The 24,826-nt window shown below is 38.6% G+C and overlaps 1 protein-coding gene across 3 annotated transcripts in view; it reads left to right on the top strand.

The window, feature by feature from the left end:
* Nucleotides 1–24,826, top strand: part of LOC106093236 (plasma membrane ascorbate-dependent reductase CYBRD1) — a 73,002-nt gene that overhangs the window by 35,149 nt on the left and 13,027 nt on the right. The window lies entirely within an intron of this gene.

The following is a 24,826-nucleotide window of genomic DNA, read 5'->3' on the forward strand; positions in this document are numbered from 1 at the left end:
AAAGTTGTTTGCCGTTTGGTCTATGGCTTAAATTTTCATTTTCACTTGTTTGCTGATGATTTTCACAGAGGCAACCATAATAACCACAACATCAGCAACAACAACAACAACAACAGTAATGATGGTAGCAAGTGCAATAACCATGCGTGAGAGCATGTGCACGGTGGGGAATGTTTACCTCAATGTAGATATTGAAAAGTGAATATTGTTTTGGAATTTTTCCGAAAGGCCAAGACTTTTGCTTTAGATGTAATAGGTCAGGGATAATGCCACGATATAGGAACAGTAATGTAGCAATAGAGTCAGCTCCAGGGCAAACGGTTTGTTCTTTTTATACCCTCCCCCATAGAATGAAGGTGAAATCTTAAAATATTTATCTAAGACTCTATAACTTCATGACATGCTAAGTTCATCTAGCCCTGTTCGTCCGTCTGCCTTTCGAAATTTTGCTTACTTTCTACCCCCTTCGAACCAGGAGCAGGCAGGAGGTACTAGATATTTTACCTTTGTATCGGAAGATATAAGCGCAAAAATATGCGACTGGGAAGTGTTGGTTGACCACAGCTTCTCTGATCATCGTTATTTTAAATTCAGCCTTGGCGAATATACTGCAGAAGTGGTCCCTGGGCTAAGCACAAGATAGGCGGATTGGGATAAATTTCGGCACAAATTCGGCACGTGTACCCCTCCTAGACCAGAAAAGGAAGTAGAAGCTGCGGGGGATATATATAGACCCACTTATAAAAGAATTAAGACCTTATCTTCTTATCTTTTAAGGAAATTATTACAAGTGGTGATTTTAACACAAATCTTTTAACTGAGAGGAGTTTAATCAGAGAGTTTAATGCCATTGGTTGTTACTCTGTTACTGAAGATATTCCTACACATTATGGAAGTTTATGTAATACACAACTCGATTTATTCCTTGTGTCGACTCCTGAGAGATATATGCGCTATGATTAGAGATGGGCGATGGGTAAATACCCAAAAGGTATTTACCCGGTAAATTAGTTAAATACCCGGTAAATTAGGTAAATACCCGGGTATTTACCCATTTATTCCCAAAAGCAAGGTATTTATAATTTTGCAGATATCTGGGGTATAAAAACATTTTGCAAACAAATTTTGATGATTTCGTATTCGTTTGTATATAAACCTGATGTTCAGATCTCATAAAATCGGATTTTTGTTATATAAAGCCGCTATATAGACCGATCTCCAGACTTAAAGTCTTGAGGCAAAAAATTGGTAATTTTTCATGCGATTTCGATGCAAATTGGGACCAGTGAGTTCAGATCGGAGCATATTTGGATATAGCTTCCATATAATCCGATCTCCCGATATTGTGTAATGATCCTATAAAGGGAGCATTTTTCATCGTACTTCGATGAAATTTGACACATCGAGTTTCGGTACCGCTCAAAACATTTTTGTTGTATATCGTACAGATCGGATCTTATTTGGATATAGCTGCCATAAAAACCGATCTCCCACGAAATAGAGCATTCGATGTTGATGAAATTTAAAACAGTGCGTTTTGGCACCCCTCTAAACCTTTTTGTTGAATATCATCCAGCCATATATGGAATGTGGACCAGATATTCTACACAATATTCTGTATTGTGAGATCGGTCTATATGGCATCTATATCCAAATATGGTCTGATCTGGACGATATTCAACAAACAAGTGTAGAGGTCATTTTCATCCAAATCGATTAAAAAATGCTCCTTTTATAGGCTCAATACTCTATATCGGGAGATCGGTCTATATGGCAGCTATATTCAAATATGATCCGATCTGGACGATATTCAACAAAAAGGTTTAAAGGGGTACCGAAACTCGTTGTGCCAAATTTCATTAAAATAGGATAAAAATTCTCCTTTTATATGGTCCTCATTACACAATATCGGGTGATCGGTATATATGGCAGCTGTATCCAAATATGGTCCGATCTGTACCACATTTGACAGGAATGGGTAGGGGTATACCAGAACACACTGTGCCAAATTTCATCGAATTTAGGTAAGAAATGGATCTTTTATGGCCTCAATACCCTATATCGGGAGATAAGGGGGTCGGTCTAAGGGCATCTATGTCCAAATATCGTCCGATCTGAGCCGCACTTCACAGAAATCATAGGGGTCTTCCAGAACTCAATGTGCCAAATTTCATTGAAATCGGATGAAAAATTACCAATTTATTGCTTCAAGACGTAACGTCTGGAGATCGGTCTAAATAGCGTTTAGATACAATATAACTAAAATCCGAGTTTATGAGATCAAAAGGTCAGGTTTATATACAAAGAATACGAAATCATCAACAATTTTTTGGAAAATTTTTTTATACCCAAGATATCTGCAAATTTATAAATACCCAAATAAATACGCAAAAGAGGTATTTATTGGATATTTACCCTGACTTGATAGTCAGGCGGGACGAGGCACACAAGAGGTGGAAACGCTTTACAACTTTGAGGCTACATGGTGATTTAAGATGTCTAAGGAGAAAAGTCGTAAGAACAGTCAGAGTGGCAAAAACCCAATATTTTTCTGAAAGATTTAATAGGGCACTTTGCGGTCGAAGAAAATGGCATTGGAAGGACAGAGAATGCTACCCATTGCGATCTGGATCCGAACGAGCAAAATTCTCATTCTCATCGCTAATAACGACATACTTCATGTGAATGGGCCAGGGGTTTTACATGTGTTTCTTAATATGACACACTTCAGTCAATTTAGGACATTAAGTCGAATGCCACAGGCTTGGACGATGTCGATCCCCGATTTTTATAACCACCACCATAGGATAGGGGGTATATTCATTTAGTCATTCCGTTTGTAACACATCGAAATATCAAAGTATATATATTTCGGATCGTCGTAACATTTTAAGACGATTTAACGATGTCCGTGTGTCTTTCTGTCTATTCGTCCGTCTGTTGTAATCACTCTACAGATATTGAGATGAAATTTGGCACAGATACGTCTTTTTAATGCACGCTGGTTAAGTTCTTGAACAGGCCAAATCGGACCATATTTGGATATAGCTGCTATATAGACCGATCTGCCGGTAAAGGGCCTGAAGCCCATAAAAGCTTTATTTATTACCTGATTTCGCTGAAATTTGAAACAGTGAGTTATATTAAGCCTCCCGACATCCAACCTAAATATGGTTCAGATCAGACTATATTCAGATATAATTGTCATATAGACCGATCTACCGATAAAGAGCCTGAAGCCCATAAAAGCTTTATTTGTTACTCGATTTCGCTGAAATTTGAAAAAGTGAATTAGTTTAAGTCTGCCGTCATTCGAGCTATATATGGTTTAGTTCGGCCTATATTTGGATATAGCTGTCATATAGACCGATCTCCCGATAAACGGTCTGAAGGCCATAAAAGCTTTATTTTTTATCCGATTTCACTAAAATTTGAAATAGTGAGTTATTTGAAGCCTCACAACATCCGACCCGAATATGGTTCAGATCGGATTATATTTAGATATAGCTGTCATATAGACCGATCTGCCGATAAGGGGTCTAAAGCCGACAAAAGCTTTATTTATTATCCGATTTCACTAAAATTTGAAAAAGGGAGTAGTTTAAAGCCTCGCGATATCTAATCAAAATATGGTTCAGATCAGACTATATTTAGATATAGCTGCCATATAGACCGATTTGCCGTTTAAGGGTCTGGAACCCATAAAAGCTGCAGTTATTACTGAATTTCTCTGAAATTTGAATCAGTGAGTTGTTTTAAGCCCCCCGCCATCTGACCCAAATATGGTAACTATCGGACTGTATTTAGATATAGCTGTCATATAGACCGATATGCTGATTAAGGGTCTGAAGGTCATAAAAGCTTTATTTATTAATACCCAATTTCATTGAAATTTGAAAATATGAATCAGATCAGACTATCTATAAATATGAGTCAGATCAGATCATATAGACCGATCTTCCAATTGAGGGTCTTTATCCCATAAAAAAACAGATTTATTGTCTAAAAATGTGACTATTGTATGAGTTCTCGGGACCTGAATAAAATATGATCTAGTAGTGGAGTTATAATAAAACTCAACTCTTAAAAAGCAAGGATTGATGCCGACTTGCAAGATGTAAGTCCTGATTGTAATCAGGGACCACACGATACACGTCACCTGTTTAACTGCCCAGCCAGACCCACTCGACTCAGACCCAGATCCCTGTGGACGTATCCCATCTTAGTCGCAGAGTTCCTGGGTCTTGATACTCAACAGAATCAAGCAGACGAAAGATAGAACATAACAAATTGCTACAACAACAACAACAACTAGGAAATCGTCTAAGACTCCTAGACGAGCTCGCCCGCAAACGTAACATTCATCTAGGATATTCGCGGAAGATTGTTTGGCTATCAAAAATGTGCTTCTGATAGAAATTTGTATGAGGTTGGGTATGCTGCCCATCTATGAAAGATAGTAAACATTCAATGCCGTCTGTAGGATTAGGAATGGAGGAAAAGTAAAGGTTAAATAATGCCGGAGATATCACAAATCCGTGGTATGGCTGATCGTATAGAAAGCCTTCGTTAGGTCAAGGGCCACGGGGATCGTCCTATGACATGGCTTGCCTTGGTTAAGACCTTGGCTGTTATGTGCTGTAATGGCATGGCAGGTTGAGGATCTTGGTTCTGTACTCGACTCCCGTTACAGCCAAATTGTTCAGCACTAGTATAGAGATTCCGTCGAAGCCCATCGCCTAGGAGGATTTGGCGCTGCCAATGACGTTTGTAACTTGTGAGGAGTATTCATCGCCACTCTGATCAAGTAAGCGATGAATTGCTGTGTTTCTCACCCTCTAACTCTCGTTATAAGTAGATGTAGACCCTATATGAATCAGTCCCCTGGTTTTACTTCTTTAACTCCCAAAAGATTAATTTTTTCGCCAATATGTTTTTTTTTCCAAAAGAATCCGAAAATGTATAAACTGGGCTATTGGCAGTTTCAATATTGGTGGATATTTTGTTTTGTTTAATTTCTCATCAATTTTTCCCATAAATGAACTGTGTATTGCACTATTTCTTTGCTGTAAGATGGGATACTTTCCCTCACAGACTGTTACTTTCAAATTTCCAAGATGTATGAGTGTACAATGTTCACTTAACCACATATTTAGTTAACAATTTTTTTTTTGTTGTCCGTCCTTCTGTGCCTTTCCTTCATGTGTTTTTCTTTTAGTTTTCTTATCTTTTGTTGCCAATGTGATGTTTAGGCTGACTTTGATTTTGATTTGTTTAATTTTCGAAGTCATTTCGAGAGAGTTTAGAGTTAACAATTTGGAAAATTTAAACGCTATTCGTTTAGTTTTTTTGTTGTTTGTGATACAAAATTATGATTTAAAAAAATTGAACAGTTTTTAGAAGACTTATTGAAGTGTTTTTTCTTTCGGGTTTGTTGCAAAGCACAGTGTTTTTATAGCCATCACCAGAGGATGGCGGGGTATACACTCTCTTCGTCAACAAAATATTGATTTGAGACACAACAAACCACATATATTCTGGTTCACTTTAGCCGGATGAGGGTCCGTCTGTCTGTCACTTGAAAGTATGCCTACTTTCGAAGGAGTAAAGTTAGACGCGTGATATTTTGCTCAAATACTTCTTATTGTTCTACGTCGGTTAGGATTGTAAATGGGCCAAATCTGTACATGTTTTGATATAGCTGCCACGTAAACCCAATTCTCAATTTGACTTCTTGAGCCTGTAGAAGGAGCAATTCTAATCCGATTTGACTGAAATTTCGCACATAGTGTTTTGTTATAACTGCCAACCACTGTGCCGAACTTGGTCTGAATAGGTCCATAACCTGATATAGGGGTTATGCGCAATAACCCCCAATGAAATAACTATCAATGAAGTAGGTCCTAATGAACTAGGTCATCAATAACAAGTACAAAGGCTTTTAGTTCGGCCGGACTGAACTTCAGCCTCGGGTATATATGTAATCCAACTTTCGTCAAAATCCATATATTGTGACCCATAGCAGCTATATCGACATATGTTCCGAGTTGGACCAAAATTCTAATAAGTACAAGTCATTCTTCAATTGTGTATCTAAAAATAAACCGATCTGAACCATATACGACACGGACGTCCAAAAGCCTAACATAAGTCACTGTGTAAAATTTCAGCTACATCGGACAATAAATGCGCCTTTTATGGGCCCAAAACCTTAAATCGAGAGATCGGTATATATATGGCAGCTATATCGAAATCTGAACCGATCTGAGCCAAATTGAGGAGGGATGTCGAGGGGCCTAACATAACTCACTGTCTCAAATTTTGGCAAAATCGGACAATAAATGCGCTTTTTATGGGCCTAAGACCCTAAATCGGCCGATCGGTCTATAGGGCAGCTATATACAAATCTGAACCGATCTGGGCCAAATTAAAGAAAGATGTCGAGTGGCTTAACACAACTCACTGTTCCAAATTTCAGCAAACTCGGATAATAAATGTGGATTTTATGGGCCTAAGACCCGAAATCGGCGGATCGGTATATATGGGGACTATATCAAGATATAGTCCGATATAGCCCATCTTCGAACTTAACCTGCTTATGGACAAAAAAAGAATCTGTGCAAAGTTTCAGCTTAAGATCTCTATTTTTAAAGACTGCCGCGTGATTTCAACAGACAGACGGATGGACATGACTAGATCGTCTTAAATGTTTACGCTGATCAAGAATATATATATTCTTTATAGGGTCGGAAATGGATATTTCGATGTGTTGCAAATGGAATGATAAATGAATATACTCCCATCCTTCGGTGGAGCGTTTAAAAATGAAATGAATTCCAACTTAAGAAATGAATAAAACCCAAAAAAGTGAAATAATTCCGAAGGCAAAACTTAGGCATGTTCCAAGATTTTAGACTTATTTTTATACCCACCACCATAGGATGGGGGTATACTAATCTAGTCATTCCGTTTGAGTAACAACTCGAAATATTCGTCTAAGATCCCATAAAGTATATATATTCTTGATCCTCTCGACGTTCTGAGTCGATATAGCCATGTCCTTCCGTCTGCCTGTTGATCGAAATCATGATAGTGGTCGAACGTGTAATGCTAGCCGCTTGAAATTTTGCACAGATACTTTATATTGGTAAAGGTCATTGGGGTTTGTAAATGGGCCATTTCGGTTCAGATTTAGATATAGATCCCATATAATCCGATTTCCCGATTTGACTTCTTGAGCCCTTGGAAGCCGCAATTTTCGCCTGATTTGACTGAAATTTTGCATGTGGTGTTCTGTTATGACTATCAACATCTGTGCCCAGTACGGTCCAAATCGGTCTATAACCCGATATAGCTCCCATATAAACCGATCTCCCGATTTGACTTCTTGAGCCCTTACAAGCCGAAGTTTTGTCCGATTTGGCTGAAATAGTGCATGTAGTGTTCTTTTATGACTTCCAATAACTTTCCCAAGAACGGTCCAAATCGGTTTATAACCTGATATAGCTCCAAATAAACCGATCTCCCGATTTGACTTCTTGAGCCCTTGGAAGCCGAAATTTTGTCCGATTTGGCTGAAATTTTGCATGTGGTGTTCTTTTATGACTTCCAACATATTTGCCAAGTACGGTCTAAATCGGTCTATAACCTGATATAGCTCCCATATAAACCGATCTCCCGATTTGACTTCTTGAGATCTTGGAACCCGCAATTTTTGTCCGATTTGACTGAAATTTTGCATGTGGTGTTCTGTTATGACTTTCAACATCTGTGCCATGTACGGTCCAAATCGGTCTATAATTTGATATAGCTCCCATATAAAACGATCGCCCGATTTGACTTTTTGAGTCCTTACAAGCCGCAATTTGGCTGAAATTGAAGCCGTAATTGGCTAAAAATTTGCATCATATTTTTTGTTACGACTTTGAACAACTGTGCCAAATACGGTCAAAACCAGTCTATGACCCTATAGAGCTCCCATGTAAACCGGTCTGTCGATTATCATTGTTCGGTTCTTAGTAGCTTTAATTTTTGCTGGCTTGACAGAAGTTTGGTCTACAAACCAATAAAATTATGCCCTACAACGGACTTTCTGCTGTTACAGCAAACATTTTTGCTGTTTTTACTAACAAATTTCTTTGAGTGTACTATGGCCTTCAACATCCAAATCAATTATGATTCGAATCGGTCTTTAACCTGATATAGTTCCAATAGCATAGTTATTCTTATCCAATATCCTTTGTTGGTCTACTAGGAGATATCGGTCAAAGCATTTGATAAAAGCAACCCATGGTGGGTACCCAAAATTCCGCTCGACCGAACTTTTAGCGCTTTTACTTGTTTTTCAAAAAAGTTTGAATTTTAGCTGCAAATTGGTAATGTCATTATTGCCATTACCATTACACATTTGTCCGCTTTGAACCACTGTAGCAACTCTTGCATGTGTCTATCATGAGTTGCCTACCCATTTGTTCAAATGTTCACTCAATATTTTGATTTTCTATGTTGTGATTACCATGGATTAGTTTTATGTACGTACATGAGCAAACACGGGAAAGCGAAAGTGTAACGAGCAACTGCCTTTGAAGTGGCCAACATTTTTGTCTGCCAGCAAGTATGTCTGATTGCCTTTTTTTCGATTCCATGTCTATTTGGTGCAAATAACCTGTTTGGGTTTTGTCATGGTTTTCTATGTTGAATATATACATCACTCAATCTTCTGGAGTTCCTTGATCGACCTGAAGTGGATATGTAATCTTTGAGTGAATGGCTTTCTATAAAATAGATAAGAAATATCATTATTCGATATACCGATCAATGGCTGATAGTTGAAGAGATGCCTGGTATTTTCATTAAGAGTGTGGTGAAAGGAATTTTATACAGTTCCTGAGCTAAATATCGCATTTTAATTAGTTCATACATTTTCAAATCATTTTTTTCATGTGAAGTGAGTTAATGAGAAGAAACTACAACCCTTTGCAAATTGCAAATTTTGCCCGTGAACATTCCACTAAGGAACAGGGGCAAACTTCTCACATATCAATGAGTGCAGTCCGATTCAAGCTGAAGCTCAATGATAAGGGGCCTCATTTTTATAGCCGAGTCCGAACGGCGTGCCGCAGTGCGATACCTCTTTGGAGAGTAGTTTTACATGGCATTGTACCTCACAAATGTTGCCAGCATTAGGAGGGGGAAAACCACCGCTGAAAATTTTGTCTGATGGTCCAGGATTCGAACCCAGGCGTTCGGCGTCATAGGCGGACATGCTAACCTCTGCGCTACGGTGGCCTCCAACCCTTAGTCCTCATAATTTTTAATTATTCATTTTCACGATACAAAGTTCTAGATCTTTGTGCCTTCTGCCATTGTTGTAATGGGCCACCCTCTCTTATTCAGTATCTGGTATTGTTAATTGAACTAAAAGTTTAAAAATACACACACTCGATTTAATTTAAAATTGTATATAGTAGGCCATTGTTACTCGGTTATTCGTCATGCTCTGCAGACAGACAGACCGACTATTCATTGGAGCGATCATTCATTTAATTTCAGCAGATTGCAAGTGCAACCGCAACAATGACAGCCATGCTGCAATAACACCGAAAAGCTGTAAACTCTACAATACGATTAACCGCAAAAGCCTCATAAACACTTTCAATTCACTTTACTTAATTAAATAAAGAATATTTTTAAGGGGATCAAGCATTCAAAAAAGTACATGACACAATAAAATCGTATAATTGTCTTATGAATGTCTTATGCCTTAAAAAATATGGAAAATATGGCAAAACAAAAGGTTTTATTGAATTTTGGGCCAGTTTTGGCCCATTGTGATAGCCCAGTGAGACTCCGGCCTCAAAAACTCGACTCCGTAGCCCTGGTTAAAACAGATCTTATAGTGAGTGGAGTCTCTCGTTCGAGTGGCACTGACTTAGAAAAACTGGCTGTTAGTATACACTCAGAGAAATTTGTTGGTAAAAACAGCAAAAGTGTTTGCTTTTACAGTAGAAAGTCTGCTGAAAATGGAATAGCAGTAAATTTTTGCTAAAACAGAAAATATTTTCTGCTGTTTTCAATTGGCAAACGCTAAAAAAGATAAAAACAAGTAAGAGCGTACCAAGTTCTGTCGGGCCGAATTTTATATACCGTCCACCTTGGATCGCATTTGTCGAGTTCCTTGCACGTTATCTCTTTTTAGGCAAACAAAGAATAGTGAACAAGAACTGTTATGCTATTGGAGCTAAACATTGTAGAATTGAATGCTAAACATTGCACCTTGTGGGGACTCTAGAAGCAAAATCGGGAGATCGGTTTATATGAGAGCTGTATCAAGCTATTGAGCGATACAGACGATATTAGACACGTATGTTGAAGGTCATGAGAGAAGCCGTTGTACAAAATTTTTGCCAAATCGGATGAGAATTGCGCCCTCTAGAGGCTCAAGAAGTCAAGATCCCAGATCGGTTTATATGGCAGCTACATCAGGATATATACTGATATGCGCCATACTTAGCACAGATATTGGAAGTCATAATAAAACACCTTATGCAAAATTTCAGCCAAATCGGATGAGAATTGCGCCCTCTGGAGGCTCAAGAAGTTAAGACCCAAGATCGGTTTATATGACAGCAATACCAGATTATAAAACGATTTGTATCGTACTTGGCACAGTTGTTGGAATTGATACCAAAATACTACGTGCAAAATTTCAGTCAAATCTGATGAGAATTGCGCCTTCTAGAGGCTCATGAAATCAAGACCCAAGATCGGTTTATATGACAGCTATACCAGATTATGAACCGATTTGAAGCGTACTTGGCACAGTTTTTGGAATTGATACCAAAACACTACGTGCAAAATTTCAGTCAAATCGGATGAGAATTGCGCCCTCTAGAGGTTCAAAAATTCAAGATCCCAGATCGGTTTATATCGCAGCTACATCAAGATATGTACCGATATGCGCCATACTAATACACAGTTATTGGATGTCATAATAAAACACCTCATACAAAATTTCAGCCAAATCGGATGAGAATTGTGCCCTCTGGAGGGTCAAGAAGTCAAGACCCAAGATCGGTTTATATGACAGCTATACCAGATTATGAACCTATTTGAATCGTACTTGGCACAGTTGTTGGAAATGATACCAAAACACCACGTTCAAATCTAGAGACAATCTAGAGGCCTAGTTCCTAGTTCCACTTTTATTTACTTTCAGTGTAAACAGCTGGGTTTGTCATAGGAGTAACCAGTTGACCCTGGTACTAGTACTTCTGCCCATTTCAACTATTCGCAATTGATTTCTTGTGACATTTGTCGTCATGTTTTGCAAACATATTTTTATACCCACCACCATAGGATGGGGGCATACTAATCTAGTCATTCCGTTTTTAACATCTCGAAATACTCGTCTAAGACCCCATAGAGTATATATATTCTTGATCGTCTCGACGTTCTGAGTCGATCTAGACATGTCCGTCTGTCGAAATCACGTTAGTGGTCGAACGCGTGCTAGCCGCTTGAAATTTTGCACAGCTACTAAATATTGATGTAGATCGATGGGGATTGCAAATGGGCCATATCGGTTCAGATTTAGATATAGCTCCCGTATAAACTGATCTCCCGATTTGATATCTTGAGCCCTTGGATTTGATTTCTTGAGCCCCTGGAAGGCGCAATTTTTGTCTGATTTGGCTGAAAATTTGCATGTAGTGTTCTGTTATGACTGTGGTCTAAATCGGTTGATACGCTGATGTAGCAGCCATACAAACCGACCTTGGGTCTTGACTTCTAGAGCTTTTAGAGGGCTTCAAGTATAGTCAAAATCAGTCTATAACCTGATATAGCCGCCATATAAATCGATCTCCCGATTAGACTTCTTGAGCCTCTAGAGGGCGCAATTAATATCCGATTTGGCTGAAATTTTGCATATGCTGGTTTGGTATGACTTCCAACAAAATCGTGCTAAGTATGGTTTAAATCGGTCTAGAATCTGATATAGCTGCCATATAAACCGACCTTGGGTCTTGACTTCTAGAGCTTCTAGAGGGCGCAATTCTTATCCGATTTGGCTGAAACTTTGCATGAGGTGTTGTGGTATGACTCTCAACAACTGTGTCAGGTATAGTCTTAATCAGTTCATAACCTGATATAACCGCCATATACACCGATCTCCCAAATAGACTTCTTGAGCCTCTAGAGGGCGCAATTAATATTCGATTTGGCTGAAATTTTGCACATGTTGGTTTGGTATGACTTCTAATTACTGTGCCTAGTATAATCTAAATCAGTTCATAACCTGGTACAGCAGCCATATAAACCGATCTCCCAAATAGACTTCTTGAGCTTCTAAAGGGCGCAATTCTTATCCGATTTGGCCGAAATTTAGCTTGAAGTGTTTTATTTTGACTTCCAACAACTGTGTCATGTATGGTCTAAATCAGTCCATATCCTGGTATAGCCGCCATATAAATCGATCTTCCGATTAGACGTCTTGGGCCTCTAGAGGGCGCAATTCTTATCGAATATGGTTGAAATTTTGCATATGTCGTTTTGGTATGACTTCCAATAACTGTTCCAACTATGGTCTAAATCGGTATATAACCCGATATAGCTCCCATATAAACCGATCTCCCAGTTTGACTTTTGCAGCCTCTGGAGGGCGCAATTACTACTTGATTTGCCTGAAATTTTGGGGATGGTGTTTTTCAATATGACTGGTGTTTTTCTATTTGAAAAATTCCTTCAAAGAACTTGACAAACGCGATCGATGGTGAAGGGTATATACGTCGAATTTTAGGCCGAACTTAGCACGCTTTTACTTGTTGACATTTATTATTGGGGACCCCGTTAAGTAAATGTTTATTGAGTTCCTATCGTCTGACACATACGAAGCCGGAACAAAGTAAGTTTTTTGTTTCTGTCAAAGTGTGTAGGATACAATAATTTATTGTAAGTTATAAAGGGTGATTTTTTTAGCTATTACCTTGTTGGAAACACTGGTTTAAACAGCTCAAGCATGTTTTGTGATTTTGTTTTACTATCAAACATCTTCAGTTTGGTTTAAAATTTAACCATAAATCGTCTTACAAACGAAAAACGCTTGCAAATTATTGAATTTTATTATCAAAATGCGTGTTCTGCTAAGAAAGTTCATTGCGCGCTTCTTCTTCTTCAGCGACGAAGCTCATGTTTGGCTCAACGGGTACCTAAATAAGCAGAATTGTCGATTTTGGAGTGAATATCAGCCAGAAGCATTGCAAGAGCTACCAATGAATTCAGAAAAAGTCACACTTTGGTGCGGTTTATGGGCTGGTGGCATCATTGGACCGTACTTCTTCAAAGATGATGCGAATCGTAACGTAACTGTGAATTGTGAGCGCTACCGTAAGAAGATGTCCAACTTTTTTTAACCTAAATGCAAGAGGTTGACGTGCATGACATGTGGTTTCAACAAGACGGTGCCCTATGCTACACAGCATGCGTAACAATGGACTTATTGAGAGGCGAGTTCGGTGAACATTTTATTTGACTTTCGGGATCGGTTGATTGGCAGCCTAGATCGTGCGATTTAACGTCTTTTTGAGGGGCTATGTTAAAGGTCATAGCTCATACACATGACGCATTGGAAGAAGAACATTGAAGTATTTATTCGTGAGATACCGGTCAAAATGTTGGAAAGAGTATGCCAAAATGGACCATTTAAGGCGCAGTCACGGTCAACATTTGCATGAAATAATCTTCAAAAATTAAGTTATATGCAGCAGCTGGCAAAAATGTTGTTTCCATATCCTAAGTACACTGACTGCAGCTATTACTAGATTTTTTTCTTTGTCCCTGCCGGAGGATGTGCCTGTACCAAAGCCATTGGTTTGATGTTTGATTCTATGGTAAAATTTACGGACCTCATTCTGACTCCTGAAGATTCTGATCGGCTAACTCTCACACCTTTCCATTTCCCTTTTCTCTTTGCGGAATAGATTTTTTCCCGACACACCTGCTTCGCCTGGCGCGTTGCTGCTGATTGCCGGTTTTCTCTGCATGCCGCATTCTTGGCTTCAGAAGCATTTTGACCCAATTGATCCCAGTGTGCAATTCGTTTTTCATTTTATTTTTTTATTTTATCTGCCATTATCAGTTAAACAATCACTTTGGATAAATTGGTTTAGACCTTCAAATCCAAAATATACTATCAATTGCTCGACCCAACTACCATAGATTTGTGATATGTGTTTGCTATACATTTTTGGAAACAATCGGTCACGTTTTTACAATCTCATATTTTTATACCTTCCATCATAGGATGGGGGTATACTAATTTCGTCATTCTGTTTGTAACACCTCGAAATATGCGTCTAAGACCCCATAAAGTAGATGCATGCTTGATCGTCGTGACATTTTAAGTCGAACTAGCCATGTCCGTCCGTCCGTCTGTCTGTCGACACCACGCTAACCTTTGAAGGAGTAAAGCTAGCCGCTTGAAATTTTGCACAAATACTTCTTATTAGTGTAGGTCAGTTGGGACCGTAAATGGGCCAAATCGGTCCATGTTTTTATATAACTTCCATATAAACCGATCTCGGGCCTTGACTTCTTGAGCCTCTAGGGGGCGCAATTTTCGCGCCCTCCTAATTCTCACCTGATTCGGCACAAATTAGGTGTTTTGATATGACTTCCAAAAACTGTGATAAGTATGGCGCAAATCGGTACATAACCTGATATAGCTGCCATATAAACTGATCGGGGATCTTGACTTCTTGAGCCTCTAGAGAGCGCAATTCTCATTCGATTTGGCACAAATTTTGTACAACGGCTTCTCCCACGGCCTTCAACATACGTGTGCAATATGGTCTGAATCGATCTATAGCTTGATATAGCCCATGTCCCGATTTTGCTTCTTGAGCCCCAAATCGGTCTATAACTTGATATAGCTCCTCCTCCTCTTCCTCCGTCCTTAGTGATTATTCTTTGTTTGCCTAAAAAGAGATACTGCGCAAAGAACTCGACACATGCGATCCATGGTGGAAGGTATATAAGATTCGGCCTGGCCTGGCCGCTCTTACTTGTTTTTTTTTTTATCAAATCGCGGTGGTTTCATTGATTTACACTTGTAGGCGTAAATGTTTTAATTTCTTCAAGTTATCTAACTTTTTCGGCCTGCCTGATCGAAAGTTATTTGTAAAAGTCAAAAAGTAAATGTACTCGCCATCTTACAATTTAGTTTGTTGCCTCTCACCTAGGGTTGCGGTACAGCCTATTATTATCTAGTATTTGCTGTCTCATTTTTATCTCTTTGCAAATTAAAAAAGTGATAAGAAAGCATCAAAAGCAAACAGTTTATTGCCGGTAATTGTATTCATTGACAGCGTTTTTTTTTTTTGGTTTTTTTGTTTAACGTACATTAACCAAAACAAGTGCGCTGCAAAGGAAATCGAATCTCAAAAATAAAACTGTTTTTTAGGTATTCCATAAAAGGTTCGTTTTTAAATTGAACAAGCCAAATGTGTTTCCGAATATTTGATGACTTTATCAAGTGTGTTGAAGTAAACTTCATTGTGGATGTTAGAACAATGGATGTTAAACATATTACAGCCCGAAATACTATTGGGGTAACTTAATGTCAAAGAGAAAATTTTTGGTAAAAATATAAATGCAAATTTCGGAGGCCACCGTAGCGCAGAGGTTAGCATGCCCGCCTATGACGCTGCACGCCTGGGTTCGAATCCTGGCGATACCACCAGAAAAAGTTTTCAGCTGTGGTTTTCCCCTCCCAATGCTGGCAACAGTTGTGAGCTACTATGCCATAAAAACTTCTCTCCAAAGAGGTGTCGCTCAGCGGCACGCCGTTCGGACTCAGTTATAACAAGTAAAAAGGCGCTAAGTTCGGCCGGGCCGTACTTTGGATACCCACCACCTCGGGTATATATGTAAACCACTTTTCATCAAAATCCGTTGAAAATTGCATACCTTATATCGAAATATGATCCGATTTGGACCAAATACTAATAAGCATTGTTCATTGTTCAACTGTGTATAGCAAAATATTGGTCTTTTTAGTAGCCATATCTAAAAATAAACCGATCTGAACCATATAAAACATGGATGTCAAAAAGCCTAACATAAGTCAATGCGTCAAATTTCAGTTAAATCGGATTATAAATGCGCCTTTTTTGGAGCCGAGACTTTAAATAGAGATATCGGTCTACATGGCAGCTATATGCAAATCTTGAACGATCTAGGCCAAATTGCAGGAATATGTGGAGGGGCTTAACTTAACACTTTGTCCCAAATTTCGGCAACATCGGACAATAAATGCGACTTTTATGGACCTAAAACATTAAATCGAGAGATCGGTCCATATGGCAGCTATATCCAAATCTGGACCGATCTGAGTGAAATTGAAGAAGAATGTCGAAGGGTCTAACACAACTCATTGTCTCAAATTGCGCCGACATTGGACAATAAATTCCCTTTTTATGGCCCCAAAACTTAAACCGAGAGATCGGTCTATATGGCAGCTATATCCAAATCTGGACGGATCTGTACTATAGTGAGTTAAATCAAGGGACTTAACTCACTGTCCCAAATTTCGGCGACATCGGACAATAAATGCGCCTTTTATGGGCCCAAGACCCTAAATCGGAGGATCGGTGTATATCGCAGCTATATGCAAATCTGGACCGATCTGAGCCAAATTGACGAAGAATGTAAAAGGGCCTAACATTACTCACTGTTTTAAATCTCAGCAAAATCGGATAATAAATGTGGGCCTAAGACCCTTAAACGGAGGATCGGTCTATATGGCAGCTATATCCAAATCTGGACCGATTTGGGCCAAATTGACGAAGGATGTCGAACAACTCACAAATTTCATCAAAAACGGATAATAAATGTGGCTTTTATTAGCCCAAGACCCTAAATCGGCGGATCGGTCTATATGGGGGCTATATCAATACATAGTCCGATATAGCTTATTTTCGAACTTAACCTGCTTATAGACAAAAAAAAAGAATCTGTGCAAAGTTTCAGCTCAATGTCTCTATTTTTGAGGACTGTAGCGTGATTTCAACAGACAGACGGACATGTCTAGATCGTCTTAGATTTTTCGCTGATCAAGAATATATATACTTTATAGGGTCGGAAATGGATATTTCGATGTGTTGCAAACGGAATGACAAAATGAATATACCCCCAACCTTCGGTGGTGGGTATAAAAAGGAGGCCCTTTATCATTGAGCTTAAACTTGAATCGGACTGCACTCATTGATATATGAGAAGTTTGCCCCTGTTCCTTAGTGGAATGTTCATGGGCAAAATTTGGAATCAATGCAAATTTGCCCCTGAACATGCCATTAATGAACAGGGCAGATAATTCTCTTATACAAATGTGTGATGCCTGTTACAAGTTTAAGCTCAAAGACAAGGGACCTAATTTTTATTGTAGAGCCTTAAAGGCTTGTTGCCGAGTGGCACAATTTAGTAGAGTACTTTACTTGGCGGATTTCTTAAGGTAAATACGTCACCAGTGTAGCCAGTGCTGGGAGGTCAAAAGTGTAGCCACAATTTTAGTCCGATCTTTATAAAATGTTGCAAGAAATGTGTGCAATATGTGTGCAAAATTTAATAAAAATCGGTTTAGATTTCGATATAGCTCCCATGTATATATTCCATCCGATATGGCCTCTTAAGGCTATAGAAGCCACAATTTTGGTGCATAAGATTCGATTTATAATGTCATAGACCTTTCGTTAAATTCCCATATTATACCGATCGAACTTCACGTCCTATTGAAGGGTATTTAGTGGGTGGGCCGGTCCCAAATGTGTGTATCAGATTCGTGGTCAACTCTCAAAGAACTTTCATTTTATACCCATTTTGGGGTTGGAGAGGCCCCTAGACATCTTGGACCAAATTTTTGAAAACAGATGTGCAGATGGGCACCAAGGAATACATTTTTATGTCAGATTTGTATCTCCTATTAAATACCTTTCATTTGATACCCATATTGCCCATAGCGGTAAATGTGTCCTGTTGGGTTGTGTTTTTGGGGGTGGGGAAACCCCCCCGACACAAAAGGTGACATTTTTATGCCAAGTACCCATATTGCCCATAGCGGTAAATGTGTCCTCTTGGGTTGTGTTTTTGGGGATGGGGAACCCCCCGACACAAAAGGTGACATTTTTATGCCAAGTACGTACTCTACTCTTAAATATCTCTCTTTTGATAACCATATTGCCCAAAGCGGTAAAAGTGTCCTATTGGGTGGTGTTTTTTGGACTGGGGTACCCCCCCCCGACACTTAGGGTGCCATTTTTATGCCAAGTTCGTGCTCTGCTCTTAAATACCTCTCGTTTGATACCCATACTGTCCCAATCAGAAACCATGTCCGTTCGGGTGGGTTTTAGGATGGGGCGTCCCCCCAGGTTATTTGACCCCTACCATCTGAACCCGGCCCGCTCCGCTGCGCCTTTTTGTACCATATGAAATACAATCTACTTAATTACACTTCTTTGCATTTTCTAAGTTACCTTTTTATGTTCCGGTCATCTTTTTATGGAACGACCATAAGATATTCCCCCAGTTCCTGTTGTGCATACATTTTTTTTTCAAAATTCTTTAATTTATAGAAAACGAATCGGTTCCGCTCCGTAGCGCCCTCTTTAACGCTCTTATAAATTTTATTTGAGCGCAATATTGCAATGGTCGATACAAAAGTCTTGTTTTGGTAGAATTTTCAGTTGGGGACATTTCGCCCCGAATGTGGGTATCGAATTCGTATCATTGAAGCGCAGAGATCTTTTCTACTTCCTTATACTTTTCTTTGAACTCCTATATTGTAGTGGGTAAATATGTCTGGTTTGGGGTGTACATACCTCCCAAAGTCCTTTCATTTGATACCCATTTTGTGACGTTGGACATTAAAGCCCGTTTACAGGGTTTTGGGGTTGGGGAGGCCCCGTAGACACCTTGGACCTTGGAAATTCTTATAACAGAAGTGTATTCAACTTCCAAACACCTTTCATTTGATATCCATATTGTCCCAATTGGTAAATAAGCCCTGCTAGGGGTTTCTGAGGGTGGGGAGGCAACACATAATAATTTTTATACAACAGATTCTTACTCTTATTTTAAATATCTTTCATTTGATATCCATGTTGTCCCAATTGGCAAATTATGAAACGTATAAAAGCTACTTGTTTTGGTAATGTGATTGCATCAGTATCGTTATCTGTGCTATCCAATAGATCATCAACCTAATTATGATTTAAAATTGAATCTACGGCTCTTGGAAATTGATCTTGGAAGTCAAAGGCATTCGAGTTTTTGACAAATTGAGCAGAACTTGGAGAACATGCCGCACCGAAAGTCATTATAATATAAGTATCAGGTTTTCTGTTTTCAGCATTTCGCCATAAAAATCTTTGCGCACTTTCATCTTCTTTACGCTTTAAAACCTGGTGAAACATCTCCTTTATATCTTCGTTTATCGCAACTTTACCAAGGAGAAAACCATGAAGTACAGTAATTAAAGGCTTCCCGAAGTTAGCAGTGAATTCAACGAAACTTTCTTCACTTAAACTGTAGCGTCCCAAACTAATCGTATAAATATTGGGAGATACCATTTAATACATTCCAGAATTTCAGTGTCGGATAATATTCGAGCATAATTTTTGTATCACCAGAGTATCTATCTGTTGAGGATTTGCCTTTATTTCGAGGAACTCAAGTCGTTTCATTACCATTGGAAAACTATCAGGGCTAACAGTTATATTCTCTTTCCAAAGTAAGCCTGTTTCAAATCTTCGTCCAACAAGGTTAGTTGTTTTTTCCAAAACATATTGAGCACGCTTTTCTTCTTCGGAAGCCAATTCAACTTACAACCAACTTTTTCCAAGGACATATATTCAGATACAATTTGATATTAATCCTTAACTTCATCCTAACAATTGCAATGTTCAATATTGTGGAAGCAACAACCAACTTTACAATCAACTTTTTCCAACGACATGTATTCAGGGGGTTAGCTTAGGTTAAAGTTGCAGTTTGCCATCAGACTTACTTAGACGTTTTCGTCCATTTTGATACCACAGGAACAGAAGAAGGAAGATGCCTTCTAGTTTCTACCGTTGAACCATCCAGATTGCTTTAAAAAGCCCAACAACTTACGAATGTTCACATCCGCTAAATGAGACAGGTTTTCAAAGAAACGAGAACCTAAAGTGGAACTCCTTCTGACTGCTAGTGCGAGACACACACACAGAAGGTGTTCTACAATCACTTCTTATTAGATGTGCTCACAGCTTCTGCAAAAGTCGTTGCTGGCAACCTTCAGTCTGTCTGGATGTTTTCCGATTAGACATTGACCTGTCATGATTGACACCATGAGTGAGACGTCTGCTCTAGCCAGTGACAGCAATGCGGTAGACCTCTTCAAGTCTAGATTAGGCCACATAGTTTTGGAATGCTCACAGCCGCCTCTTTGTGACCATTTATCATTCGTTGCCCTTCGGGCCTTTCTCTTTGGCTCGACACCCAGAACATGTGAATTTTGAACTGTTCAGCCATCTCGTTGAGAGATCTGCCACAGTAGAGGGCGGTTTTTGTGTTCAGAAATGTGTTCTCCAGGGATTTCTGAGAAGATATTTATGACAATCGTCGTTATGACATTATATCTTAGCCATTTCACCACTTCCTTAATTGCAAGGGTCTCCGCTTGATACACACTGCAGTGGTCGGATAACCTTTTCGATTCTAATTCTTTAGAGTACACCCCAAAGCCCAGCTGGTCATTTAGTTTGGAACCATTCGTATAGAAGTATATGTAACTTCTGTTACCAGGGATATTGTAGTTCCAATCGCTTCTATGAGGAATAGTGGTACAGTAGTTTTTATCAAAAAGCGGCTCAGGTAGGGTGTAATCCACACTGCCTGGAGCATCGGATTGATACAATATCAAGGATAACATAGTGTCCGTATCCGCCACATGACCAAACATGTATTCAGATACAATTTTATGTAATATCTCAACTTCACCCTCACAGTTGCAATGTTCAATATTGAGGAAGCTTAAGATTCCCTCAGGATTTACTTCATTACCACCATTATTAACCCATGCCAGTCTTGTCATTGTTGTTGTACTAGGTTCATTTATAGTTTTTATTATGTTATTGTTATTTAAGCCAATCAGAATCCAATCGGAGACGCTTTGATGTAATACGTATTTGGTATACTTCTTAGATGGCGATAAGATTCTAGGTCGAGATGAATCGAGACGCTTTGTACTGGCAAAGAAAGATTCTTCACCGTTCGTACGTTGGAGAGTTCGAACTGTTTAGCGTTCACATTGCTTGATTTCCTTGGAATCTTCCTCCACCCTAGTGGTATCTGAAGTCCATTTTAGACACTGGCTTTTAGCTTCACCTTCTTATCCAAGTTGATCGCATATGCCACTTTGTAACAAAGTAGCATTCGAACCGTTGTCCAAAAAAGCAAAAATCTCTACGGACTTATTTTTGTTGAGCATTTATACTGGTATAATCTTAAAGTAGGTCTTGTTTTGAACTGGAATGAATTGAATCTTCTTTACGAATTAAAACCTGGTGAAACATCTGCTTTATATCTTCGGATATCGCTTACATAATAACTCATATACAAACTGAGTTAATTAAAGTAACTTTATAGAGGGTACCCAAAGTTAAATTTGGGTACCCATCCACGTTGATGGGTACCCAAAGTTCGGCAAGGCCAATCTTACCATGTGTTTACTAGTTTTAATTAGGACTTATTTCATCTTTATTTGGTATTTATTATTATTAGGACTTATTTCATTGGAAGTTAATGCGGGATTGTTCTATATGGGGGTTTTATCAAAATGTACTCTGGTACAGTCCATCTTTGAATTTAATCAGTTTCAATCAGAATTTAATCAAAGTTTCAGTTCAATATCCCTATATTTTGAGACTATAGAGTGATGGCAGTAGACAGGTGGACAGACTGGCGCACATGGTTAGATCATCTTACAATTTTATGATCATCAAGAATTTATACCAAATAGGTTTGGAAATAAATATTTCTATTTGCTACACATAGAATGAAATAGGGAATATACTATTTTCCTTCGATGGTGAGTGGTTATAACAAAGCTTGAAATATTTCAATTCAATTGTATTGAAAACTCATATTTCTAGGAAATTTGTCAAACCAACCAACACCCTGTTGAGCCAACTTAACACTCAAGTTGGCATTTATATTGCAATTAGCTGTTTAATGTAAACATAAGCGCCTTGCACTGCAATGCATTAAGAAATCAATTTGACGATTCTCATTACACATGAGGCTCGAATTACAAATTAAAAAACAAAAACCTATTAAACAAATTGCTGCTGTCAAGTGCAATGGCACGGTGTCATACTCCGACACTTGTTAATCCCAATTGGTCTCCTTCATCGATCTACGCTCCATTGATATGTGAATATGTAAACCAAAATACTTGACATTCCGATCAGCATTTCTTTATTGATATTTTTTCTGGTTTTTTTATGTAAGATAATCATATCTGAGTTGATTTAATTTTGTTTTTATTCATACCTTATTCAAATAGGTTCCTATTTCAATGACCACACATTCTCGTTTACATATCTGGCAACTGAAATATGATCATTTGTTTGGAAATATTTTGAACGGCATCAATTTCATTGGTTTTGCTTCACATTGATCGCATAGCCCAGTGGTGTATGAGAAATATTTTGTTGTTATTTAAACAACGCAATTAATTTATTTATTCATGGCACAAACATCCGTACATATTCACAAATATTTGATAGAATCGATAGAATAGATTGGTGTATAAAATAATAATGATTACACTTTTAATTTTATTTTTGAGTTCAATTTGAATATGATCTTTCGCTTTGAAATTGAATTTGTTTTATTTTGGATCAAATCACACACACGCAGACTTTTATGGACAAAGAAATCAGTGAAATCCTATAGGTTTCGTTTGGAATGGGAGTATGCCAAAGTTGTCAGACTGTTTGTGATACCACGAAATAAAGACCCACACAGATAAAAATAATTTTGAAAAACAACAACTTTGGTCGAAAAAACAACTACGAAAATTGGTAATTTTCCTACAACAATTTATTTTGAATCCCAACGACTCAAAGTACAAATTTGTAGTTGAAAGGCACTCTTTGCAAGCCAACATATAACAACAACAACAACAACAATATATCCATAAGTAAGATAAAAAACCATCCAATCAGCCGTGCTTTGCTTTGGGTGGTGGTGTTTTTGTGTTCTTTGTTCGGTTTTTCTTGTCACTCTCTCTTTGCTTTTCTCGGGTTTTCTTTGTCACTCTCTCTACTATTACCCTTAAAAAAAATTGCCGCAGAGTATTGAACTCATGATCTCATGTTTGGTAGTCTTGCACGCATCCTCTAGCCTACCGACATTATCTTCTTTATGATGAATAGGTAAAAACCACTCTCAAAATTTTTTTTCTTTAAACCCAAATTCATATTTTTTTAATGCCCAATTTTCTAAAATAAGTTTAATAAAAAAAAAAATAATTTTTTTTGGCCGTCCGGGTGACTCGAACCTTTGTTTGCAAGTCATGAATGGCATGGGAGTTTGTGCTCTACATGATTGTACAACAACCTCAACTAAAGAGTTTGTTGAAAGTCAACAAAATTTCAATAATTTTGTCTGTCAAGTCTCTTGTAGAAACTTTCTTACGTACTTCAACAAATAATGTTCGGAAAATCTAATCGATGAGGTTCAGGATTAGAAGGTCTTCAAGAAGTACTCCTTCTCAAACCATTGCTACATAAGGTTTTAAATAGCACGGCCAACGTCTAATTCGTTGAGGTTCTGTAATAAGTTGAAAACCAACTGGACCAAATTCGGAAGACTGCCCAGAAAAGACTTGGGCAAGAGAATTTAGATTGTCCAAGCTTAGAAGTCATTGACGACAATATCAACAGGATTACGACTGCACGAGTGGAGTCTTTCGAAGTGCCAAGAAAAACCTGCCCCCTAGAAGCTTTTCTGCAAACAGGTCGAGTTTCTCTCGAAAACCCATGTCCAAACTGAATCGGTAGTAGATGACATGGGAGTGAGAGCAGAGACATTGGAGGACTTGCTGAGGCTTTTGATGAAAACCCATTTTCCACAGAATACGACGAGACTCACGGATTCACCCGAATCTTTTAATAATGATGTTGATCGAAGGCTTATCATTAAAGAATTTATGGTGAAGGAATTCTTGAGAAGCTTCAAACCATTTAAATCACCCGCACCTGATGGAATATTACCGGCGTTACTACAGAAGGAGACAGGCTATCTGGCGCCCCACCTGGCCAATATTTGTACAGCGTGCCTTGGACTTGCATATAACCCGAAAGGCTGGCAGGAGGCAAGGGTGGTATTTATGACTAAGCCCGACAAGGCAAGTTATGACACACCAAAGGCCTATAAGCCTTAAGTCATTTCTACTCAAAACCATGGAACGTACTTTGGACCATGATAAAGAGTTGGACATCCAGTGAACTGCTCAAATACTGTGGTGGAGACTGCCCGGCACTATGCCAAAACTTACACCCCGGCGATATGCCTTGGCATTGAGGGGTCACTTAGCAATGTGCGGAGCGACCAATTCAATTCTTAGGCCAGTACCTGCTGGACTCGGTCTTAAGTGACTAGTTAACCCATATGCTTAGGAACAGGTGGATAAATCTTGTGTCCCATGACATAAATATTAGGGAGAAAGAAGTACAAGGCACGGGTGACCACCATAAATGACCTATTACGGATGCTGACAGAGGAG

Source organism: Stomoxys calcitrans, chromosome 1 (genome assembly GCF_963082655.1).
Source record: "Stomoxys calcitrans chromosome 1, idStoCalc2.1, whole genome shotgun sequence".
In the NCBI taxonomy this organism is placed as follows: domain Eukaryota; kingdom Metazoa; phylum Arthropoda; class Insecta; order Diptera; family Muscidae; genus Stomoxys; species Stomoxys calcitrans.